Source organism: Dipodomys merriami, unplaced genomic scaffold (genome assembly GCF_024711535.1).
Source record: "Dipodomys merriami isolate MVZ:Mamm:240054 unplaced genomic scaffold, mDipMer1.0.p SCAF_3, whole genome shotgun sequence".
NCBI classification, from domain to species: Eukaryota; Metazoa; Chordata; class Mammalia; order Rodentia; family Heteromyidae; genus Dipodomys; species Dipodomys merriami.
In genome coordinates, this window is record NW_027204492.1 from 61,615,933 (window position 1) to 61,642,022 (window position 26,090).

At 37.7% G+C, this 26,090-nt stretch overlaps 1 protein-coding gene across 7 annotated transcripts in view; it reads right to left on the bottom strand.

Moving 5' to 3' along the window:
• Positions 1–26,090, bottom strand: part of LOC138840219 (putative P2Y purinoceptor 10) — a 120,967-nt gene that overhangs the window by 12,852 nt on the left and 82,025 nt on the right. Inside the window, exon 1 of one of the 7 annotated variants that reach the window (XM_070040144.1) lies at positions 23,837–23,863. The exons of 3 other annotated variants lie outside the window; for them this stretch is intronic. The gene's annotated coding sequence lies outside the window, so the exon portion shown is untranslated. 3 more of the 7 variants (XM_070040138.1, XM_070040141.1, XM_070040139.1) reach the window with 3 other exon arrangements.

Consider the following 26,090-nt stretch of genomic DNA (forward strand, 5'->3'; position numbering starts at 1 on the left):
AAAGTTCAACGACGGCCTGACAGTCACCTGGAGGAACTCCTGCTTGATTCCATCACCTGAATCTGCTTCCTGGTTGAAAGCTGCTAAATCTAAGATCTTGTGGGACATTCTTTTGGGTGATATCCAGAAACCCTCTCTTCCCACAGTGGGTATTGGGGACAAGGATATCACTGGCTTGCTTGTTTTAGGCACTTCAGTGCATAGTGACTGGAAATCCACTCTATGGTCACAGCCTAGTTTGACTCTGGTATGGTAATAACCTGAGTGTGTTATCAATAGAGGTAATACTCTTAGCCTTAAAATCTAGCAAGCTTCTGCATCACGGTGGTGCCTTAAGGCTGTTCTAAGATAAAGGTTCTGCAAGCCAAAGGAAAATTGGGCAGTTTTAAACTACAGCCACAAAGATGGTCAAGAGATTGTAAAGAAAGAGGGTGGTAAAGAAAGCCTTGGGAAAGGAATTGTAAAGAAAGAAGGAAGTAAAGAAAGCTTTGGAAAGAGAATTGGGGAAATTTGAAAAGTAAGGATTGTCTTTAAGACAAACCTCAGAAAGTTTAAGTATGTCGCAAATGGTATGAGTATGTCTTAAAATTGGAGCTTACAAGTACAGCTGGTATAAAATTGATACACGGAGTCAGGACTGGTGAAAATTAAAATTAAAAAAAAAAAAGGGGCAAATGCCACGCCGACCCCAGTAGAGTCTGCTTAGCATGGGAAACCATCTATCAGACCATGATAGGGGCTTTGAGACCTATCTCTGAGTTTTGGGACTTCACCGAAGTCTACCTCAGAGAATGGGGCTTTACAGAAACCTATCTCCAAGTTTTGGGACTTCACCGAAGTCTACCTCGGAGAATAGGACTTCTAAGAGGCCTACTCCTGGGAAAAGGCTGGAAAAACCCCTGGGAAAAGATGTGTTTCTGTCTTTCTTCTCCTCATAAGAGTGCCTATCAATCTTTTACTGTTTCTGCTGTTCATTGTACTTACTCATTGTCAACGTTCCCTTATTCAAAGCTCTTTCTTAAGAGTGTTGACGACTCCAATATCTGATGAGTGTCTTAAAAATATGACTAACTCACCAGAGTTAAGTGCTACCCTGAAACCCCTCTTATGGCGGCTAGTAGACAAGCCATAAGCAAATATAAAAGTATTGGGGGTTTCACAAAGTCACTCCAGCAGAAGGAATTGTAAGAGATTTACAAGAAGCTGTAGGCGCGGCTAGAACAGAAGGAATGTATGGCAGTTGCTGAGATAACTACTTAGGAGAAAGAACTTCCTGGTACTCTCATTTACTAAGAGACTTGCTAGATCTAGGCCTCCGTAACCTTATAATTAAGGCCTCTATAGAAATAAGGTAATGGTGAGATGGTGACAAACGTCGAAACCCATTATATTTCTTAGAGATAAGCCGGAAACAAGTGCCTTTCAGGGGACCAGCTGGTGACCACCTAAGAATGAAGCCCTGCAGCAAGATTGTGTAAACTTTTGCCCTTTCAGGCGACCAGCTGGTGACCATCCAAGAACGAAGCCTTGCAGCAAGATTGTGTAACCTTTTGCCCCTTTTCTTATGAAGACTTCTGTTATAAAAGTTTGTTATCCTCTGCAGTAAATCGCACTCAGCATCCACTCCTAATGTGTGTGAGTTGTCTGTTTGCCATCTCCCCATCCTATTCCAGGTTCCTCCCCTAGGTATCCTCCATCGTCCCGACAGAACCCGGTCCGCGGCAAATAGGCTAAAATATTAGGGACTAGGAAATTTTTACTCCTTAATTGATAGCTGTTAGACCCTTCTCTGGTGCCCTGGCTGTCTTCAGTGCAAGCCTATCAGCCAAGCAACCCTGGATGGTAATTGCTTGAAATACCTTTGTGACAAGTTGGCTATGTTGGAGACATCACAGTCACTCTGAGAACACATGAGCAGTTGTGGGGGACCACTTCAACCATGGCTGAAGACATGGCCTTGGAAAGCAAGAAAGAGCCTCTGCAAACTCTTAGATGACCTTACAGCCATTTTCATCAAGACTAGAGGGGGAAATAGATCCCATGGTATCTCAACACAAGTCGTGTGATTGGCGCAAACACAATCCTTTGTTGTGCTTGCTGAAAAAATAACCACATGTCACTTTATTTAGCTATAAACAGGCTGTTTGGCTAACTTGTTGAGTCAGTCAGGATAAAGTCTCTCTTCTGGTGTTATAACATCAGGTTCAATGAAAAGCTTCTTCCAAAAGATATTTTCTTTCCTACTTTTTATCTTTATCTTTAGCATTGATACAGTGGGGTGAGGTGGCAATATGAAGAGAAGATGGTGGAAGAAGCAACAGAGTGCTAACAGCAATAGCTAAAGAGTTCCTAAGAGTAACCTAGACTACAGTAATCATCAGGAGTAGGGATGGCAGAAATGAAAGGAATGATGAAAGTAGAGAGATGATAACAAAGGGAAGAAACCTAAAGCTAAAGATAGATGGAAGGCTGTAACAGCACAAGAAATTATTTTGAATCCCTGGTCACTGAAAGAGTTCCTTGGGGCTGCCAAGCCTTAAAAAGTAAGGACTCAGATACCCTAGGTTCCAAACTATATCACTAGCTTCAGTCAAGAGCTGAGAGTTGTGAAACCTTAGTCACAAGATTGGATATGCTTGTCATTGAAGAGCTGATGATCTTAGCAAATGAAGTCTACTTGAGAGCTGCAACAACTAGCAGCAACTGTTGAATGTGTTTTGCTCCCCATGCTGCTGCTGCTGCCACCTAAAGCTTAGAATTACAATAAGCCATGTGCCAGGGCTGCCAGTGTCTAAAACAAATGCATAGCTTTTAATGCATAGAGGAATAGCCTGTACCTGTCAAGGTATGGGGTTGTAAGCATCTGGGTCTGCCAGTTATCCCCAATAACTTGAATACTCAAGGACCTAGGATTGCCAGCACAGGAAGAGCTTCTTCTTGACTCCCTATGATTCCTATCCAGCTAGAGCAAAAGCACACCAGTAAGAAGATTGCTCCAGAACAACTTGGTAGCAGAATAACTTGGTAGAAATTGAGCAAGAATTTACAAAACCTGTACAACACTATAAACTACCTAAACTTAATAGAAAACAATAAAACATTCCACTCAACAGTATCAGAATATATAATTTAAAAAACTGAAATCATACACGATATGGTCTTTGACCATAATTGCATCAAGTTAAAATGAATAAGGGAAGAAAAGTTTGCAAACTCTCAAATATAAGGAAATTTGAAGACACACTTGTGAAGAACAATGGATCAAAGAAAAATATCACAAGATAAATTATAAAAATACTTTTTTTGTAGGTCGTGGGGCTTGAACTCTGGGCTTGGGTGCTGTCCCTCAGCTCTTCAGCTCAAGGCAAGCGCTCTACCACTTGAGCCACAGCACCACTTCTGGTTTTCTAGTGGTTTTATTGGAAATAAGAGTCTCATGGACTTTCCTACCTTGGCTGGCTTTGAACCGTGATCCTCAGATCTCAGCCTCCTGATTAGGATTACAGGCGTGAGCCACCGGAACCCGGCCAAATTATAAAAATAGTTTTGCAGCCATGAAATTAAATGTATAACATATCAGACTGATTCAACGAAACTAGAGTAGGCTTGGAAGTTTATAGCTTAAGAGATATGTTAAAAATAATAATGTTCTGAAATCAATGACCTAAACTTCTGCCTTAGGAAGCTACAAACTGAAAGGCAAACTAAAGTCAAATGTTAGGAAATAAATAATAAAGATTAGAGCATAAGTAAACTAAATGAATAATGGAAAACAATAAAACACATCATTGAAACCAAAATTGATTTGAAAAGACAAAATTAACAGCCCGTTAGCTAGACCAAACACACACAAAAAAGAGAAGACACAATTTACTAAAAACAAGATTGAAACAAGGGCACTATTACTGACCTAATAGAATAAGGATTATCAGAATAGTATGAACAGTAGTATGTCAAAAATTAGTGGGACGAATTTGTATACTAACACAAACTACTAAATCTTCGTTTACAAAACATTAAAAATTGAATGAGACTATCATTAAAAAGATACCAAATTAACAATTCAAAACATCTCATAAGCTGAGTACCAGTGGCCCTTGCTTATAATCCTAGCTACTTAGGAGTCTGAGATTAGAGAATCACAGTTCATAGCCAGCACAAGCAGAAAAGTCCATGCGACTCTTACCTACAATTTACTAGCAAATTACTGAGCTGATGATACAGTTCAAGGGGTAGTGCACTAGCCATGAGGAAAAAATGCTAAGCGATTAGTGTAAGGCCCTAAATTCAAGTCCTAGTACAAGTACACACACACACACACACACACACACACACACACACACACACACACACACACCCTTGGTCAATGAATTTCTGATTTCTTGAGTAACACTGATCTGAGTACTAAGAATTTTCTAGAGGGCTAACATATTAAGGATGAATTTCTGGATTTTATGAAATTGACTTTCTCTAATATGATTAGAATTAAAAGTATCATTGAAAGCTTTTCATAGTCAAGAGGCAATAGTAGCCAAGACATGATTTGGCAATAAAGGTACACAAAATACTACAATGCCTAGTATATATTAAAACCGTACAGAAGATAGTTTTTAATATATATTTTATTGTGAAGATGCTGTACAGAGGTGGTTATAGTTACATGAATAAGGTAATGAGTACATTTCCTATCGACCATTGTTACCTCCTCCTTTGTTTTTCCCCTACCATTCCTTTCCTCCCCACCTCCCCAACTCCTCCCTCCCTCCACCCCGAAATTGTAAATTCATTGGCAACATAGCATCTTGTACATCTCATTGTTACAATGAGATGAGAGCATTTGTTATTTCCCTTCCCCTCCTCAAATTAGAAAAATGTATATATAAGATGCAGGGCACCTGAAACCAATACAGTAAAAACAGGGGTTATACTATGGGGGAAGAACATATAAAAGAAACAAAAAACATATGGTACATTAAAAACAACAGCAAGAAAGATAAAATGTCCTGTGTCTCTATCTTGGGGTTCATTTCGCTTAGCATCATCTTATGGTCATGTGCATATAATATTAGAATTATTTTTTTTTCAAAAATACAAAACTCTGGGGCTGGGAAGGTGGCTTAGTGGTAGAGTGCTTGCCTTGCATGCATCAGGCCCTGGGTTCGATTCCTCAACACCACATAAGCAAAAAGAAAAAAAAGCCAGAAGTGGTGCTGTGGCTCAAGTGGTAGAGCACTAGCCTTGAGCTGAAGAGCTGAGGGACAGCACCCAGGCCCAGAGTTCAAGCCCCACGACCGGAACCCTTGCTCATAACTGAGCTAGAGGGAATGACAAGAGTAAAGGTTGAACATAGGGCTTTAAACTTTCAGCTCAAGCTTCATATCAATGACCTTCAAGTTTCTTCATTTCCCCTGAAAGAAGCACTTATCTTCTGTAGCCATAGGGCCAAGAGATTTAGTTAAACCAAAAACAAGCTCATCCTTCAACTGGCTGATTATAAGGCAAATTAAGTTCCCCATCTGGCAGGAATTCTTCTCTTAAAATAAGGTTTGGAAAGAAATAGATATTAAAAATTGGAATGGGAGTATACTGACAGAGCCAAATGAAGCTGGAGATATTAAACACCTAAAATATTTTGTCTTCTTTCCAGGAAAAGCAGGCCCACTAAGCCTGCCTAATGATTTCACTGCATCTTTGCCTAAGAATCTGTATTAGCTTATCCTGAGGTATTTGCCTCTGAATCTCTTCAGGAACTACTCTCCTAACTTCTCTTGCTTCTAGAACCATAACTTGACTTAAGTCCTAGTCGGCCTTAATGGGTGAAACATAGACATGTGACTCTCCAGATGGTATTATACACACCAAAAGAACTACACAATCTCTAAAACTTACACAGAGAGAAATCTTGGACATATGGTAGGAACGGATTTAAGAATATAGGACGATGGTTGAAGAAAAACAGATCTAAGTCTGAATGAATATATTGATAGATATTCACTAAGCAGAGCTTCTGTATTCAGTTTTAGCTTGGGCAAATATAATGGGCACTAAGGTAGAGGAAAGAAAGCTCTAAGACTTTATGCCCTCAAATGGCATATTGTACAGAAAAGGGTTGAAAGGCTTAAGGAAACTGGAAAGGTAGAGTATATTTATTACATAAGTCCTGGTCATCCAACCCTGGAATGACTCAACAGGAAAACCTTTCACCACACCTGTGAAAAATACATATGGAAAGGGAATCTAATATTTTTAAGATCTCTGTAAGACAGGAATTACCGTGGGAACTGTTGACACTGACGGGAGATCTCTATGAAGGCCAGGTTATTGCACTTAATTGCCAAAAACAAGATAGACATGAATATCATAACACGGATTGGATTCAAAGCTGTAATTAGCATAGTTTGAATCAGAGATATCTATGGTGTTGGCTAATTGTTCATGATAATCCCACAAAAGAAATACATGAATACATATCTTAGGGTTCATTTTCCTAACATCAACTTATCTGACCTTTTCTGCTTGACTCAGACATATACTAGTTATTGCAAATAAGGGAAACCATGGGACCTAAGTTTCTTTGGGCCTGGCTTTCTTCACTTAATATAATTTTTTCCAAGTCTTTCCATTTCCTAACAAATGGGGCAATGTCATTCTTTCTGATGGAGGCATAGAATTCCATTGTGTATATATACCACATTTAGATATGTATTCAAATGTGCTTTTTCTTTCATGTGATTGTTTCTAACACATTTATAAGATTATTTCTTTGAGACAGGATGGAAGATGGCGGAGGAGAAGCTGGAATCTGAACAAGCTCTCGCATAGAAAGCAATTTTAGAGTTCTAGTGAACAGTCCTAAGCCAGAGAATCACACCAAGTGTGCCATCACAGGACAGAGAGTTAGACAAGAGAGGGGAAGCCAAGGAAACACAGCAGCTGCCGCTACGGCGGCAGGGTCGCGGCGGCGACTACCGCCGCGGGGTCATACCTGAGACACAGAGAGTCCGGGACGAAGGAGCCAGACGCAGCAGACGAGCGGATTCTACTCAACACCAACAAGAACCGACAAGGAGCGGAAATCTTCATCCTGCTGTTTGCAGACCAGAGACGACCCAGGATCCAAGACTCGGCGTGAGTACAAGCCCGACATCCTCACTCCTTCTCAGGAAGCAGAGGAGGGAAGGCTACCCCTCCCCCCCCCAGCACCGGTGATCTCCATCTTGGATACCGACAAAGCTCGGAGGAGCTGCTAGCTCCAGCTCAGGCCTTGGAATAAAATGAGTCATTTAGCAGGTCACAAGAACTTAACGGCGAAGTGACCTGCCAGACTCAGCACCATCCAGGGAAAAGTCACCCAGCTCAGGCGCCAGCCATTGGAGTGCCTTGCCTCACTGGGTAACCAGAGCCAGAGGCTGCCCCTCGCTCTAGCAGCCACCACAATCAATTGAAAAACAGAAACCCTGGGAATGGCTCCAGGCTGGGCGCTGTGAGCTTTATCACAAAATAGCCCCAGGGAAAAGCTACTGTTTGTTGAAAGGCCTCAACTCTACCCAGAACCTAGCCCCATCACCACATCCCCCTCTTTTGTGACTCTCAAAGCAGATCACCCTCCCAGAAAACTAACCTGGGAGGGGGATCTCAAAATCTTGGGTAAAGCAGAGCATTTTTCTGCCTCTTCCAACCAACCGACTTAAGAAACCAATCAAGCCACAGGACCTCAAGCTGACCAGAGACTCCAACAAGAGACTGGTTAGAGACAAAAGGGAGATACAGGATTCTTCCCACTCCTCCCCCCCCCCCCAAAAAATCAAAAGACTTTTTTTTCTTTTTTCTTTTTTTTTCTTCTTCTTCTTTTCTTTTTTTGCTTGTTTTTTGTTTTTTGCTACCTTATATATATATTTTTCCCTTCTAAAACTTTTATTAATCTTTAATTTTTGCCTCTTCTGAAAAAATAATTGTTTTCCAGTAACTTTTTTTTCTCATCTTATAATTTTTATTTTAGGAATATGTGAATGAGCATTTTCCTTTCTTTTCTTGTCTTCTTTCTCTTTTTCTTTCTTTCTTAATTATCTTTTTGTTTTTTGTCTAGCTCTACTGAACTTCTGATCTTTTCTTCTCCCTTTCCCATCCTTAAAGTTTTTCACATCTCCTCTATGTCCCTCCCATTCTCGGAACATATTCACATTCCTCTCTAAATAGACGGTCTTTTCAGTTCTATAATAACATTAATTTTTACGTTTCTATTTTTTTTCTGGTCTCTCTCTCTCTCTACTTGCATCCTACCCAACCCATTTCCTGCATTGTGATTAGGACATAGTTAACTCTCCCTGTGCCTCCCCACACCAATCTATTCCTATTTTTTACCCACATCTCTCCCTAATCCTAATAATTTCTGGTTTTCCAAATTCTTTTCTGCGGTTCGAAGTACTTTAACATATAGTTGTTTGATGTTGAATAGATGTATCTGTTGAACTAGATTGTATCTGTAGACTATTGACTGTACAAACGCAAACTTTGGTTGATGGTTGCCTTAAGATAGTGTTCTGGCATAAAACTGGTGCAATCTTCATCTCAAATGGGCGGAGTAAGCCGGAAAAACACAAGAAAAATGGCAAATTCGGGTATCTCAATTCCCAATCTTGATAATCAGGGATTAGAACAGATAAAGAATAATCCAGAGGAGAGTTCCCAAATAGCTCTACAAACAGTAATAGCAAACATGATAAATGAGAAGTTTGACAATGTACAAAGGACTCTGTATGAGCGTGACAGGGAGAGAGAGGAGGCATCCCAGAAGTTTATACAGGAATATCATAAGCGTGAGGAAGCTACTCAAAAACTGATACAGGATTTGCATGAACAACTTGAGAATGCTCAAAGAGAAAGGGAGGAATGGCGTGAGCAGGCAGAGAACACTCAAAGAGAACTGCAGGATTCCCACGAACGGGAAGAAAGAGAACTGCAGGAATCCCACAGACGGGAAGAAGCTAATCAAAGGGTAATTCAGGAATTGAGAGACCAGGTAGAGAATACACAAAGATCACTAAAGGCATTCATGGAATCCATTAACAAAGAGCTGAAGGAAGTCAGGGAGACCACAAAGGGAATGCTGAATGGAACCCAACAGAAGGAATGGGAGTCCAAAGAAACCATAACCAATCAACTAAGTGATTTGAGAACAAACACTGAACACCAAATTAAGGAAGTAAAGAAATTCATACAAGACCTAAAACAGAGCTTCAACAAAGAACTTGAAGCCATCAAAGCTGACCAATTAGAAGGAAAAGAGATAAAAAACAAAGTAGAGAGTCTTGACAGCAGGTTAGACCATGCAGAAGATCGAATCTCAGGGATTGAAGACAGCCTAGATATTATAGAGAAAGAACATACAACCATCCAAGACAAGTCCAAGAAATATGATAGGTCTATCCAACACCTGGAAGACACCATCAGAAGGCCCAATCTAAGGATAATAGGTGTAGAGGAGCACCTAGAAACAGAAGTTAATGGTCTAGGAAATTTGTTTAACAGGATCCTAGCAGAGAACTTCCCAAACATACAAAAAGATAGGCCTATTCAGATACAAGAAGCTTTTAGAACCCCAAATAGACCAGACCAGAATAGGACATCCCACCTTCACATTATAATCCACACAGGATCAACCCAGACCAAGGAAAAGATCCTTAAAGCTGTCAAGGAGAAAAGGTTAATCACCTATAAAGGGAAACCAATTAGAATCACCTCAGATTTCTCAGCAGAGACAATCAAAGCAAGAATAGCCTGGAATGTCGTATGCCATGCCCTAAAAACAAACAACTATCAACCAAGAATACTGTACCCAGCTAAACTCTCCTTCATAACTGAAGGCCAAATAAAAACCTTCCATAGCAAAGAAAAATTGAAACAATACATCTCCACCAAACCAGCCCTACAAAAGATTCTTAAAGATGTCCTACACATAGAAAACCAACAAGAACGCAACAAAGGCCAAGAAACTGCACCCAAACTGAGAATCCAAGAACCTTAGGAAGAACCCAGCTTTCACAGCCCCCAAGAAGGTGGATAACATGGCAGGAACTCCCAAATACCTCTCAGTCCTATCTCTTAACGTTAACGGACTGAACTCTCCAATTAAGCGACATAGACTGTCTAATTGGATTAAAAAACAAGACCCTTCTATCTGCTGCCTGCAGGAGTCACATCTTGCCCGTAAAAACAAACATATTTTCAAGGTTAAAGGCTGGAACAAAATCTACCAAGCAAACGGCCCTCATAAACAGGCGGGAGTTGCAATCCTAATATCAGATAAAATAGACTTCAAATTAAAATTCGTGAGAAGAGATAAAGAAGGTCGCTACATACTAATTAAAGGATCTCTCCTTCAGGAGGATATTACAATTCTAAATATCTATTCGCCAAACAATGGAGCACCCAAATTTATCAAAGAAACACTACTTTCCCTCAAATCCCAGATAGATCCAAAGACATTAATCGTTGGGGATTTTAACACACCACTCTCCCCACTAGATAGATCAACTCGGCAAAAACTCAACAGAGAAACCGCAGATCTAAACAGCTGCATGGATCAACTAGACTTAACAGACATTTACCGAACATTTCACCCAGCAGCATCAGAATACACGTTCTTCTCAGCAGCACATGGAACTTTTTCTAAAATAGACCACATTTTAGGCCACAAAGCAAACTTGTCTAAATTCAGAAACATTGAAGTTATACCTTGCATTCTCTCTGACCACAAGGGAATAAAATTAGAACTCAACACCAAAAGCCACCAAAGAAAGTCCGGTATCACATGGAGGCTGAACAACACACTGCTGAATCATGAGTGGGTCATGGAAGAGATTAGAAAGGAAATTCAAATGTTCATGCTATTCAACAAAAATGAACACACAAATTACCAGCTCCTCTGGGACACAGCAAAGGCAGTACTCAGAGGCAAGTTTATAGCTCTGAGCTCCTACATCAACAAATTGGAGAGATCGGAAACTAACAATTTAATGACACATCTAAACCTCCTTGAAAAAGAGCAGCAAGATAAACCCCAATCCAGTAGACGGAAAGAAATAATCAAAATTAAATCAGAATTAAATGAATTAGAATCCAAAAAAACTATAGAAAGAATCAACAAAACAAAGAGTTGGTTCTTCGAAAAACTTAACAAAATTGACAGACCCTTAGCAAATCTAATCAGAAAAAGGAGAGAACACACCCAAATTAATAAACTCAGAGATGAGAATGGAAACAGCACCACAGAAACAACCAAGATTCAGAACATTATAAGGGAATACTTCTCAAAACTTTATGCTAATAAGTTTGAGAACTTGACAGAAATGGACCTCTTCCTAGCAAATATTGACATGCCAAAACTAAACCAAGATGAGTTAAACCAGCTTAACAGGCCCATATCAAGCATTGAAATAGAAACAGCAATAAGAGACCTCCCAGCTAAGAAAAGTCCAGGACCAGATGGTTTTACAGCGGAATTTTACAAGGCCTTCAAAGCAGAGCTCACACCAATTCTCCTCCAACTCTTCAATGAAATTGAAAGAGAAAGCTCACTACCGAACACATTCTATGAAGCCATCATAACCCTCATCCCAAAACCAGGCAAGGACTCATCAAAGAAAGAGAACTATAGACCCATTTCTTTGATGAACATTGATGCAAAACTTCTCAACAAAATTTTGGCCAATCGACTTCAACAATTCATCCAAAAAATCATACACCATGATCAAACAGGATTCATTTCAGGGATGCAAAGCTGGTTCAATATATGCAAATCAATTAATATTATTCATCACATCAACAGGAGCAAGAATAAGAACCACATGGTTATCTCAATAGATGCAGAAAAAGCATTTGACAAGATCCAACACCCCTTTATGATGAAGGTTCTGGAAAAATTAGGAATCCATGGAACATTCCTCAATACAATAAAGGCTGTATATGACAAACCTACAGCCAGCATTATACTCAATGGTGAAAAACTAATGCCATTTCCTCTTAACTCAGGAACGAGACAAGGATGCCCACTCTCTCCACTTCTCTTCAATCTAGTATTAGAATGCCTAGCTACAGCAATAAGACAAGATGCAGACATAAAGGGGATCCAAATAGGGAAAGAAGAAATAAAACTCTCCCTGTTTGCAAATGACATGATCTTGTATTTAAAGAATCCCATGGACTCCACTCCCAAATTACTCAAGCTGATTCAAAACTTTGGCAAAGCAGCAGGTTATAAAATTAACCCCCAAAAATCAATGGCTTTTCTATATGCCAACAATGAGAAAAGTGTGGCTGAAATTAGGAAAGCAACTCCATTTGTAATAGCCCCACAAAAAATAAAATACCTAGGAATTAACCAAAGAAGTGAAGGACCTCTATGATGAAAACTTTAAAATCTTGAAAAAGGAAATCAACACAGAACTTAAAAAATGGCAAAACCTCCCATGCTCCTGGATTGGCAAGATTAACATCGTGAAAATGGCAATACTTCCCAAGGCTATCTACAAATTCAACGCGATACCTATCAAAATTCCACCCTCATTCTTCAAGGAAATAGAGGAGGCAATCCAAAAATTCATATGGAACAATAAAAGACCCCGAATAGCAAAAACGCGCCTCAACGGAAAGAACACTGCTGGAGGAATATCAATACCAAACTTCAAACTCTACTATAAAGCCATAGTAATCAAAACAGCTTGGTACTGGCATAAGAACAGACCTCAGGACCAATGGAATAGAATTGAAAACCCAGAAATGAACCTACAGACCTATAGCCATCTAATCTTCGATAAGGAAGCTAAAACAATAGAATGGAAGAAAGACAGCCTCTTCAGTAAATGGTGCTGGCAAAATTGGTTAACTACATGTAGAAAACTAAAGCTAGATCCTTATATATCACCCTGCACCAGAATCAACTCCAAATGGATCAAAGACCTTGAACTCAAAGCAGACACTCTGAAAACATTACAGGATGGAATAGGAGAAACCTTAGGTCTCCTTGGGTCAGGCCGAAATTTTCTGAATAGAGACCCGGAAGCACAACAAATCAAAGGAAGGTTGGACAAATGGGATTGCATAAGATTGCAGAGCTTCTGCAGGGCAAATGACATAGCTAGCAAGATCAATAGAAAGCCCACCGATTGGGAGAAGATCTTTACTAGCCATACAACGGACAAGGGTCTCATATCTAAAATATACTTGGAACTCAAAAAATTAAACCACCCAACAACAAATCCTCAAAGAAACAACTGCCCAATAAATAAGTGGGCGAAAGACTTAAAGAGAAGCTTCTCTGAAGAAGAAAGAAGGATGGCCAATAGACACATAAAGAAATGTTCAACATCCCTAGCCATAAAAGAAATGCAAATCAAAACAACATTGAGATATCACCTCAACCCAGTTAGAACAGCAAAAATCAAGAACTTTAACAACAACAGATGCTGGAGGGGATGTGGACAGAAAGGAACCTTACTTCATTGTTGGTGGGAATGTAAACTTGTTCAACCACTTTGGAAAGCAGTATGGAGGTTCCTCAAAAGACTTCACATAGATCTCCCCTATGATCCAGCAATCCCACTTTTGGGCATTTACCCAAATGTTTACAAACAAGACCACACTAAAGCTACCAGCACAACTATGTTTATTGCAGCATTATTTACCATAGCTAAGATATGGAACCAACCCAGATGCCCCTCAGTAGATGAATGGATCAAGAAAATGTGGTATATATACACAATGGAATTCTATGCCTCCATCAGAAAGAATGACATTTCCGCATTTGTTAGGAAATGGAAAGGTTTGGAAAAAATTATATTAAGTGAAGTAAGCCAGGCCCAAAGAAGCATAGGTCCCATGGTTTCCCTTATTTGCAATATCTAGTATAGGTATGAGTCAAGCAGAAAAGGTCAGATAATGTGATGTTAGGAAAATGAACCCTTAAATTTGTATTTTAATGTTTTCGTTTCTTTCATGCATATGTTTCTAACGCATTTATAAGATTATTTCTTTGTTGCTTTGTATGTCCCTCCCCCACAGTGTAACCCCCGCTTTCACTATATTTGATGTCAGTATAACATGTGGAGGAGATGGGGACAAACAAATCGTTTAAGGATTCAGGTGGACCTGTTGCAACAATGAGAAGTACAAAATGTCATGTCAAAACCAGCTTTACAATGTCGGTGGGGGGTGGGGAGGAGGGTATAATTGGGTGGGGGGAGGGGGGAGGCTGAGAAGGGAGGTGAAGGGTAAACTAAGGAGGAGGCTGCAATGCTTGGTAAGAAATGTATGCATTATCCTGCCCATGTAATTGTAGCCCCTCTGTACAGTATGTTCTCAAATAAAATAAAATAATATTAAAAAAAAAGAAAAAAAAAAGATTATTTCTTTCTTGCTTTGTGTGTCCCTTCCCCATAGTATAACCCCTGCTTTCATTGTATTTGAGGTTGGTATAATTTGTGGAGGGGAAGGGAAAAAACAAATAGTTTAAATAGGGATACACGTGGATCCATTGCAACAATGACATGTACAAGTCGTTATGTGGAAAAACAAACTTTACAACTTTGGTGGTGGGGGAGGAGGATTGGATGGGAAGCAGGGGGAGGGGAGAGCATGGGAAGTGATGGGAAGGGGAAACAAAAGAGGAGGCTACAATGCTTGATAAGAAATGTACTCATTATCTTGCCCATGTAATTGTAACCCTTCTGTACAGTATTTTCACAATAAAAATTAAAATTAAAATTAAAAAAAGAAAAAAGAAATAGATGAACAGGCTACTAAAATTTTACCTTATATAGTTAAGTAGAAGAGCTCTAGATTCAATGGACAGAATTCTAACTTAAATGGACAAGACAAAGAGTCATAAATAATTTCCTAAATTTGAACTACTTTATAATCCAAGAACCTTTTGAATAAAGGAGAGGCTAGTCCACCAGAAAAATAATCCTACTGCACTGTCTCATTTTATACTTTTGATCAGTCCCAGCTTCCGTTACAGGGACTCATTAGCATTTTAAAAAGAGACTGCAAAATAGAGAAACCAATAACCAAATTACTCAGGAATTCTTGAACTTGCCCTGCTCTTAATACTAATTTCAAGAGAACAAAAAAAGTAATAATGATCCCACAATCAGCACATATGCCATATAATCCATCAAATATGATTATACTTGAACTGTCAGACAACAAAAATGCTATATGAAACATTTGGGATGCCAATGTAACTAAATGCACAATGTAGACTACTGGAATTTGTAGAAAATTGTAAGTCTTTCATCCTACTCAAATAAATATTGTCTGTACAACACCTTTTGGCTTGCTACAATGCCTTAGTAAAGAAAATGTTTAACTATGGATGAACATGTCATCATGTCATTTGAGATGTACATCATCATATAGGGAAGCAAAGCTGGAACACTTGCTGAGGGAAAGGAGAATGTACAATGGATTGCAATGATTTTTTAATGCCAGCAGTAAGGATGTCATCAGGGTACTGGACTAAAACTTTGCACCATCTCTGTATATAGCTTCCCCAATAAAAGATAAAAACAGCAGGATGACCCCAGCAGCACTTGTAGATTTTCTTTTACAGCTTTCATCATAAAAGAACCATTCGTCTTGAACTGTTGCTAGAGAAGCCCTGAGTACATGTCTTAAAGACCTATTTTTTCTCTAATAAATTTTGAGTTGATGTTTCTATATAATATGAGGTCAGTATCCAGTTTCATTCAACATGTGATTATAGAGTTATTCACAATGCCATTTATTAAATAGAATGCTTTTCCCTCTTGTATGTTCTTTGTACTTCTGTCAAAAATCCATTGATTGCAGACACGTGGATTTATTTTCACAATCTCAATTCAGTTCCATAATTTGCATGTTATTTTGACTCTTATTGCAGTAGATTTTTAATTAGGTTGTGTCATCTCCACATCTCCAACTTTCCTCTTTTGCTTAGGATTTATTTGGCTATTTGGATCTTTGGTGGTTCCATATTAATTATAGATTACTTTGAGGATTTCCTTTAAAATGTTATTAAATTTTTGACAGCTTGGATTGTTTGTACATTTGGAGTGTATTATGGATATTTTAGCAATATTTTTACAATTGATGAACACGGGATATATTTTTAGTGTGTGTGTGTCTGTCTGTCCTGGGGCTTAAACTCAAAGCCTGGGCACTACCCTAAGCTTTTTATTTTCTTGCTCAAGGTTATTACTCTAACATTTGAGCCATCGCTCCTCTTTTAGTTTTTGGTGCTTAACTGGAGATTAGAATCTCATGAACATTCTTGCCAAAGAGAGTTTAGAAATGCAATGCTCAGATCTCAGCCACCTAAATAGATAAGATTTCAGGTATGAGCCTCCAGCACCCAAAGAAATAATTTTTTTAAATTTCTGTCACCTTCAATTTCTTTCATTATTTAATTATTTTTAATGTGCATATCTTTCACCTCATTGGTCAACTTTACTCCTAAGCATTTGCTGATGCTCATGTAAATGCAATTGTTTTCTTGATTCCTTTCATTGTTTCTTGCTTGTATATAAAAATTAATTTTTTTTGTCAGTCACGGGGCTTGAACTCTGGGCCTGAGCACTGTCCCTGCGCTCTTCAGCTCAAAGCGAGCTCTCTACTGCTTGAGCCACAGTGCCACTTCCAGTTTTCTAGTGGTTTATTGGAGATAAGAGTCTCAAGGACTTTCCTGCCAGGGCTGGCTTTGAACCGTGATCCTCAGATCTCAGCCTCCTGAGTAGCTAAGATTACAGGTGTGAGGCACCAGTATTCATAAAATATCGTTAGTAGATTTCTAAGGATTTTCTACATAGAAGATACTCATCTGCATGTTAACAGGGACATATTTTTCCCCTTTATGAATGCCTCACTGTTTTTTTATTTGTTTGTTATTTTTTAATTGTAAAAATACTGTATAGAGGGGTTACAATTACATGGGCAATGTAATGAGTACATTTCTTACCAAGCATTGTTGCCTCCTCCTTTGTTTCCCCTTACCATCCCTTCCCATCTCCCCCCTCACGCCCCCACCTCCGTCTCGCCCCTCTCCCCCCCCACCAAAGTTGTAAAGTTCATTTTTCGACATAACGACTTGTACATCTCATTGTTGCAATGAGTCCAACTATATCCCTATTTAAACGATTTGTTTTTTTCCCTTCCCTTCCACAAATTATACCAACATCAAATACAGTGAAAGCAGGGGTTATACCGTGGGTGAGGGACATATAAAACAACAAAGAAATCATCTTATAAATATGTTAGAAACAATCACAAGAAAGAAAAAATATTTGAGTGCTTATCTTAGGGTTTATTTCACCTAACATCAACTTATCTGACCTTTTATGCTTATCTCAGACATATACTAGTTATTGCAAATAAGGGAAACCATGGGACCTATGTTTTGGGGGGCCTGGCTTACTTTACTTAATATAATTTTTTCCAAGTCTTTCCATTTCCTAACAAGTGGGGCAATATCATTCTTTCTGATGGAGGCATAGAATTCCATTGTGTATATATACCACATTTTCTTGATCTATTCATCTACTGAGAGGCATCTGGGTTGGTTCCATATCTTAGCTATGGTAAATAATGCTGCAATAAACATAGTTGTGCTGGTAGCTTTAGTATGGTCTTGTTTTTGATCATTTGGGTAAATGCCCAAAAGTGGGATTGCTGGGTCACAGGGGAGCTCTATTGGACAAAGGGGATTGCATGAAATTGTAGAGATTCTGCATGGCAAAGGACATAACTAGCAAGATCAATAGAAAGCCCATGGATTGGGAGAAGATCTTCACTAGCCATACAATGGACAAGTGTCTCATATCTAAAATATACCTGGAACTCAAAAAATTAAATCCCCCAACAACAAATCCTCAAAGAAACAACTGCCCAATAAATAAATGGGCTAAAGACTTAAAGAGAAACTTCTCTGAAGAGGAAAGAAGGATGGCCAATAGACACATGAAAAATGTTCAACCTCCCTAGCCAGCAAAGAAATGCAAGTCAAAACAACATTGAGATACCACCTCACCCCAGTTAGAATGGCTATACTCAAGAACTCTAATAACAACAGATGCTGGAGGGGATGTGGACAGAAGGGAAACTTACTTCATTGTTGGTGGGAATGTAAACTTGTTCAAGCACTTTGGAAAGTAGTATGCCTCAATGTTTTGAGTAATTGTTATATGTGTGCTATGACATAAAACATTAGGTTGAATATTAGAGGTAAAATTGGGAATCCTTGTGCTGTTCCTGAACTTTCTGCTGAGTAATTTACAGAGAGTTTTATGTGTGTTCCTTGTAGCTGAAGATCTTTTGTCTTTGTTTTATTTTGGTTAGTGCCTTTATAAAATGCCCTATGGACCTGTTTACTTTTAGTGTTTTGGGACTAAGCTTTTGGGTTTTGTTGTTGTTTTGGTGGTATTGCACAGAGCTCTGTGCTTGTTAAGATAGCATGAATCTACTGAACCATGCTTCTAGCCTTTTTTTATGGATAATGTGTTAAAATAGAGTTTTACTTCCCACATAGGTATACCCAGAAAACATCATATGTGTCCTTTTAGGCTTCCCGTCCTCACCGGGAACACAAATGCACATCCCCTCATCCAGCTTCCTACATTGGAAGGATATTATACTTAAAATTGAATTATTCTAGTGAAACCTCCTTCATACTATTAGTGTATTTTAATTAAAAAATAAAGAAAAATTTTGAACAGCATCTGTAACAATTCAAATCCTTTCTGATTGGATTGTTGAGTGATGTAGCTGCTTTGGAAATGAAATTAGCAGTGACTCATAATCAATAGAAATTAAAAATGCATCCATGCTAAACTTCATTCCATTAATGTTATTAATAGTATCTATCATAACAGCAAAAGAGAAAAATGACCCATATGTCCATTAAATAAATGGAATGAACAAAATGTAACATGTCAAGCAGAGAATTGCAGTGTTCAGCCCCTATCCTTCCATGTCACACTACCAACTTCTAGAGAATGGAAAAAGAAGGAATATTGAGATAATAATAATGTAATTTGTAATACAGTTTGTAGTGAGCCACTAAGTGTAAGTAGTGCATTTCCCTGAGATCTAGGACCTAGTACAGCAAATTTTTAAAACTTAGGAGTGCTTTGTAGCCAAATCACACAGATGTGTGAGTAACATGAAGATCCACTACATGTGACTAGCATCAGAAATAAGAGGACAATTTGAGGGGCTGCATTCATAACTTGTGAGTTTGAGATGAATCCATATAGTTAGCAATAGTATCAATTTTTTTTCAATTTTTGTGGGACCAACACATTTCTAAATACAATCTTTAAAAGATTTCCTACTGAGATGTTAAAGCACAATTGGCTTGCTCAATAGACAAACTAATTTTAAGAGTCACCAGGGTTTTCATATAAAATACAGTTCTAGGAAACCATCAGATAATCTCCCAAATCTTTACTGCCCATGTTATTCACTGTCATGAATATAATTCACAAGAAAGAAATAGGTTTCTGGTTTGGTTTTGTTTGGTATCTGGCTTTAGGAAGTTCAATTTTAAACCTTCAAAATACTCTCTGGCAAACATGTAGTCAGTTTGCAGACAACAAACTGAATCTTCCACCAATGCAAGCTCTGAAATGAGGCACTTAGGAAGTTTTAAGCCTAGGTTGTCTGAGCTCTGAGGGGAACATAAATTACCATAGACATTAGAAAACAATATGAATGTTCTTCAAAAGGTAAAAATAGAAAGCATATATGATCCATCCATTTTAATTGTAGTGTATATCTAAAGAGATTGAAATAAGTTAATTAAAGACATACCTACACTCTCATTTTCACTCTACAATCATTCACAATAATCACAATATGTAAACAACCTAACTAGTCATGAGTAAGTGAATTCCAAAGGAGAATTTGGCATATCTACACATTGAAATACTATATAACATTAAAGAAAGAAATCGTGTCACAGGAACATGAGTGTATATGAAGAACATGATTCTAAGTGAAATAAGCTATGTTCAGAAAAGTAAATGCTATCTAAAGAGCAACAATGTGCACAATAAAAAAACACCAACTTCATAAAAACAGACTGGAGGCTAAGAATATAAAGTTAAGAAAAGTTTCAGTGATCAATTTCTCTGTATGATAACCATGCTTAATAATATATAGATAACCATTGCTTAAAGAATAGATTGGTTTGCCAGGTGCAGCTGGCTCATGCCTGAAATCCTAGCTACTCAGGAGGCTGAGATCTGAGGATTGCAGTTCAAAGCCATCCCAGGCAGAAAAGGCTCCAAGAGATTCTTATCTCCGATTAACCACTCAAAAACTGAGTGGGACTGTGGCTCAAGGTGGTTGAGCACTAGTCTTGAGCAAAAGAGCTCAGGGACAGCACCTGGGCCCTCAGTTCAAGCCCCACAATTGACAAAAGATTTGTAAGGTGATAGATTTGATAAGGTGATAGATTTGTTAATTGGTTTTATCAAATCTTTCTATAACATATTCATAGACCAAACATCAAATTGTGTGTTATAAATATAAGCAATTATTTGTCAACTAAAATAAGTTTTAAGAAGTTCATCTGGATGAAGGGATGAAGGATGTATGATCAAAGTAGAATATGCATATGTGAAAATGGAACAGTAAAAGCAGGTGAAATTGTTTTAAAAAGTAGGTATAGGGGATGAGGAAATGAATTTGAATGGGTACCTTATAAACACATGGAATGGTGAAAATGAACCCTCCATGTGCAAACTACCATATGCTAACAAGAATCTTTCCCAAAAATTTAAAAAGGTAAATGAAAAAATTAAATAGATCATTAAATTTGATATTTTTGGAAAGTATTATAATGTTTCACATCATACTTGGAATTAAGTTTAAGAAGTAATATTAATCCCTCCAAACATCAAAAAGAAAAACCAATTTCAATGATTGACATGGGCTCCTTTCTAGGTTATGTACATGTAGATCTGCAGGTTGTTGAAACATATACATTGTAACTATACCCTAGTTGATAAGTAGACAGGATATGTGAAGTCAGCAAATTTCCCTTTATATTATCCCCCAATTTTTTCCTTTTTGCTCCCTTGAGTTTTTTCAATAACTTATACCTTTTGAAGTATGACCCTTTATTGTTTGGGAAAATTTAACAGCTCATTGATAAATCTAACTCATATAGACATTCACTAGATTTCCACTAGCTGAATCTCTTACCTCTATTAGGAATGCTTGAATTTCAAAAAAAAGTGAGAATTTAAAGAAACAGTAAACAACCTCTAGTAATACATTACTAATAATGAAATTTTTCAATAGAGATAGAAATGTAAGGAGACCTAAGGAGACACATCGGGTTGAGGGAGCCTTTACCTAGCCTCAAAATAATATACTAAAGCAGTGGCCAATTTGCACATCTAACTCTAGTGCTATGTTATCACTTTATAACCTTAGAAAATACAGACAAGTATTATTTTTTCCAATATTGACCAATAATTTTGACCAAATGCAAAAATATCTCATGTTCTAGTGAATAATCTCTCAGCCTTCTAGGACACCCACATACACAGCTGCAGAAAACAAGATATCAGCACAGAATCTGCCAACAGCAACCCCTCCTTCCCCCTGGAGCTCTACAATTCAGCAAATGTCTAGTTCCTACTAAGCACTAATATAGGGATACAGTTTACTGCTGGTGATACATAAATGATTAATTCCCTCTTCCTTCATCCAGGATCAGCAGCTGGCTAAAAAAACACCCTACATCTCAGTAAATTAGTTTGGTGGATGGGAGAAAGAATTGGGGAGAAAAAAAAACTCTGTGCAGAGTTTTCCAGTCCGCTGTAGATGTCTTCTTTTCATAATCCTTCCAAAACTTAGTTTCTAAGGCTGGTCAGTCCAAGGGGTTTTGCTGACCTCAGATCTTCTGGAAGACCCCCGGAGCCATGCAGCTGCTTAGTCTGCCTGGTTTCATATACTTTCCCAAGTCTCAGTCACCTTGGAACTACTTCCACATAGGAAAACTCCACCAGTACTTGTGGTCAGAGAGATTAGGCAGAACCTCTCTCAAAATCTAACATTATTATGGTGCCACTTGGCAACCATAATAGGCAGATAGTGCCATCCTGTGAGTCATGCTCATGTAGTCTACAGCTGTTAGTTTCATTTTGTTTCTGGAAACAATAGTACTATAATAAATTCTTTTTTCCTAATAGTTCATAGAAAAATTTAATTGAGGTATCTTCTGAAAGAGAACTATAACTCCAACTCTTTAATGTAATGGAATTCAGTATTTACAAAATAACACGGTATTGTTCATGTCATGAGAAGATAGTGGTATGAGAATGTATCACTAATGTATCTAGGATCACATATCATTTTATCTAATTGTGAATCATCTTACATACTTAATCAAATTCCAAGCGTGAAACTAGCATACATAAAAAAAGAACAACTGCTTTATTACTTCAAGTAAAGAGAATGGAAGAAATTCCTTCCCCCAAAGACAGCAAAAATACTTGGAACACTTTGCTAAAAAGTTTCCCATGTTCTCAAATTAAAAATACATCCAAAGAAATGTTCACCGTAAGTTGAGAATCAGCTCCATTGAGACCAGACAGCTGTGCCAGCTTCTAGGGCTTGATGAAAATCCTTTTGTGCTATTTGAAGCCAACATGTCCCACCAGAGAATGCATGCATGGAAAATGTCCCAGTCCAAGAAAACATGTCAAGTCTCATCTTACAAAAAGATTTAGGCATTTAAATCTATTTACTATTTGAATGCTGCTGAAAATTTTGTTGACAAAAACCATGGACTTAAACCTTGAAGTTTACTTTCTCCCATGGCTCACACTAAAATAAATGCATTTAATCAACCACAATCTTAATTTTAGCAGAGAATTGTTAAGAGCAGTGTTTGATATAACCCTGGACTCCTGGTTTTTTTCAATGGCACATTCAATTGTAGAGAAAGGAGCTTTCTATCTTGACAGTCACATTTCCTCTCAAAAGCATGCAGCAGTTTCACTGAACATTTTAACCACTTAAATTTATAAATAGATATTACCTCACTGGATTCTCCATTCTTCATTACAATACATCCCCCTTAAAGGTAAGATATTAACAGACTCAGAATTACATTTTCAGTGGAAGTAGCAAAATTTCACACAGTCGTTTTCACTGCACAGAGATATTTTAGTTCTATTTTTGAATGTATGAAGAGAAAGCCAAGAACCTTACCCTTTCTACCCAGATATCCTGTAGAGATCTGCAGGCTTGTACAGCTACAAGAGGAAGTAACTTGGTTTATTCAGCAAAACAGGAAAAAAAACAAAATCGTTTACCTCTAATGGGAGGTAGAACTGTTCGTCAGAATCACTCAGTTGTTTAGAAAAGCATTCCCCTCAGAGGATATTGTGGGCAAAGAAAATTCAAATGTTGGCTTTGATAAATTCAGAGTTTCCATGATTTGTACACTTCTTCAATCAAGAACAGAGGATCTGACTTTAATTTGCCACGTATTTGCCATCATTTTCTCAGTCTACTCCAAAAGTTTCAAGTGGGGAGTATGAAAAAAAAAACCTCAGCCTTTAGAATTTTACTGTGCCCTTTAAAAATTAATGATAAATTTAAAATCCAAATCACTTAAAATTTTAATCTTAAAGCAACAAATATCACTTGATACATTGATTTTTTCCATTGTTTATCTGTTATATATGTTTCCTTACCATGACCTCTTCTTCAGATGATCAAGGCATATATTCCTTGGGGAAATCCATTTGCAGTACTCTGAAGGCTATCAGTTTGATAAACTTACAGAAGATGCTGTATTTCCAGATCTCAGAAGATCCCAGGGATGCAATGACTGTCATTTCCATCTAATGACATGAAAGGTCATGTGTTTTTGCCATGGTGCTTGCAAAGAATGTGTCAAAAATGTACTGAGCTTCCTGCTATGAACACACCCTTCTTACTTTATCATAATCTTTCTTCTTCCTTTTTTCTGTGTGTGCTCATGCATGTGTGTGAGTCAAATGTGTCTTTCAAACAGGCTGGGTGAAGTATTTCCAAGCCATATTGAAGTGTTTAGTCCACATTGCTCTATTTTGCCATATTGTCTGTTATGAGCATAAAAGATGGAAATAACAGGAAAATGTTTGACAATTAAGGCAAAACTTACTGGTCACCAAAATGGAATGATATGAGGTCACAAAAAAAGCTGTGTTAACCAATGTCTCCCACAAACATAACTAAGTGTACTCTTTGAGACATGCTTTTGGGTTACAATTTCGTCTTACTTCCATTATCTTTGAAAACATTGAATTTAATGTATTTCACTTTTAAAACTATATTGGGAATGTCTTATTTGATTAGCCTTAACTATAGGAGAAGAATAGTAAAATGGATAAAAATTGTTCAGAATTAGTAGTGGTAAAGATTCCCAAGATAAGTGTTCAAAACTTTATGATCTTGACATTGACACTATTGGAAAGATTCACTAACAGTTATACAACAAATGTTCATCTGAGTGACCTCATTAAGTGCAGTAAAAGCAGAGCTTTGAGACAAAAATCTGTCTCCTCTAAATGTTGTTTTTAACTACTTGAATATATGTGTAGTTTGAGTAGCTAAGATTTTAAGGGGCTCTTTTATTTTGTCGTTTCCTTTTAGATACAATAGTTTTCTTTGTTATGTTTGTAGTATACAAGAAAAATCAAATGTTCACAATGTTGTAAACTATGAGGCATTAACAAGGGTTTAGCTTAGAAAGTAAGGTAAGAAAAGCCAGGGCCACTGCATAGGGTTGTGTGATGCAAAAGTGACCATGTGAAATACACATGGGATTTGAAATTGAAGCCAAGCATTATTACAAGTACAATGCTGTTTCACCTGGAAGCAATTATATACTTTTCTTTTCATCACACATTTTCATGAGCACCAAGTAGTTGTGCATGGGAGGTTCATTTTGACGCATCCATGTATGTATACAATGTTTTTTGATCAGACAGCCTTCATCACTCTCCCACATCCCTCTACTCCTTCCCCAAAGCTTACTTGTTCCATTTTCACATGTTTATAAAATATTTTGATCATATTCACCTTCTTTCCCTGTCTCCATGCACCACTTCCCCTCCCACTAGTACCAACCCTTTGTACAGGACCTGTTTTGCATTCTTGTCATCCATTTTTTTTAAGTGATGCTAACTGTTCCAAGGAGTTTCACTGCTGTGGTATTTCACACATGCATATACAGCAATTTAATCTGATTGAATCCTTCACTCACTTTGCACAGCTCCCCTGTCTCATTATTCAACACTCTCTCATGAGTTTCATTTTGCTATCTTTAGTCACAGACTATATGTGCTCATATAATCCTATATGTGTTTTGTATTTACACAATTGAATAAAAACATATTATTTTCATAGAAATCACTAGCTAAACAGTTACACAAGTATTAGTTCATGAATGAGGACCAAAAGAAGGAAAGAACTATTTCTATCTCTTTAGGATAATTCTGTTATTTTTATTGAAAACATTTATGTTAATCTAAAATCAATAGACTTCCAACTAAAACACATTTCTTTGCTAATGAGAGACAGATAATTGTAGTTTATTTGACTATGAAGCGGATCCTTTTGCAGCTTTCTAGAAATGGTTGTCTACACTTAGAGTGAGCTCCTCCCAATAAGCCATGTTTAAAACTTACTTGAATCTTATTACCAGACCTTTGTACCAAATCTGTACAAGCAAGTTAATTTATATCAGCTGCCTACTGAGACTATGTACCTAAAATTTCCCAAGCAAATCATTTCATAATAGATGCATACCTTACTTTGATATAACTGTCTTTAACCTAGAAAATAAATAGCACTATAGTACTATGAGTTGACAAATTATATAAAACTACACATTCTTTTCTTTTGACTGTATGGTCCTCAAGTACATTTAAATTTGGTCACCTGGACCATTCTGAAACAAGATGGCAATTCTCAATACTTATCTCTAAAAATAATAAATAATTCTCAACTAGATGTTGCTATATTCAAATGCAATGAATCATTGAATAATG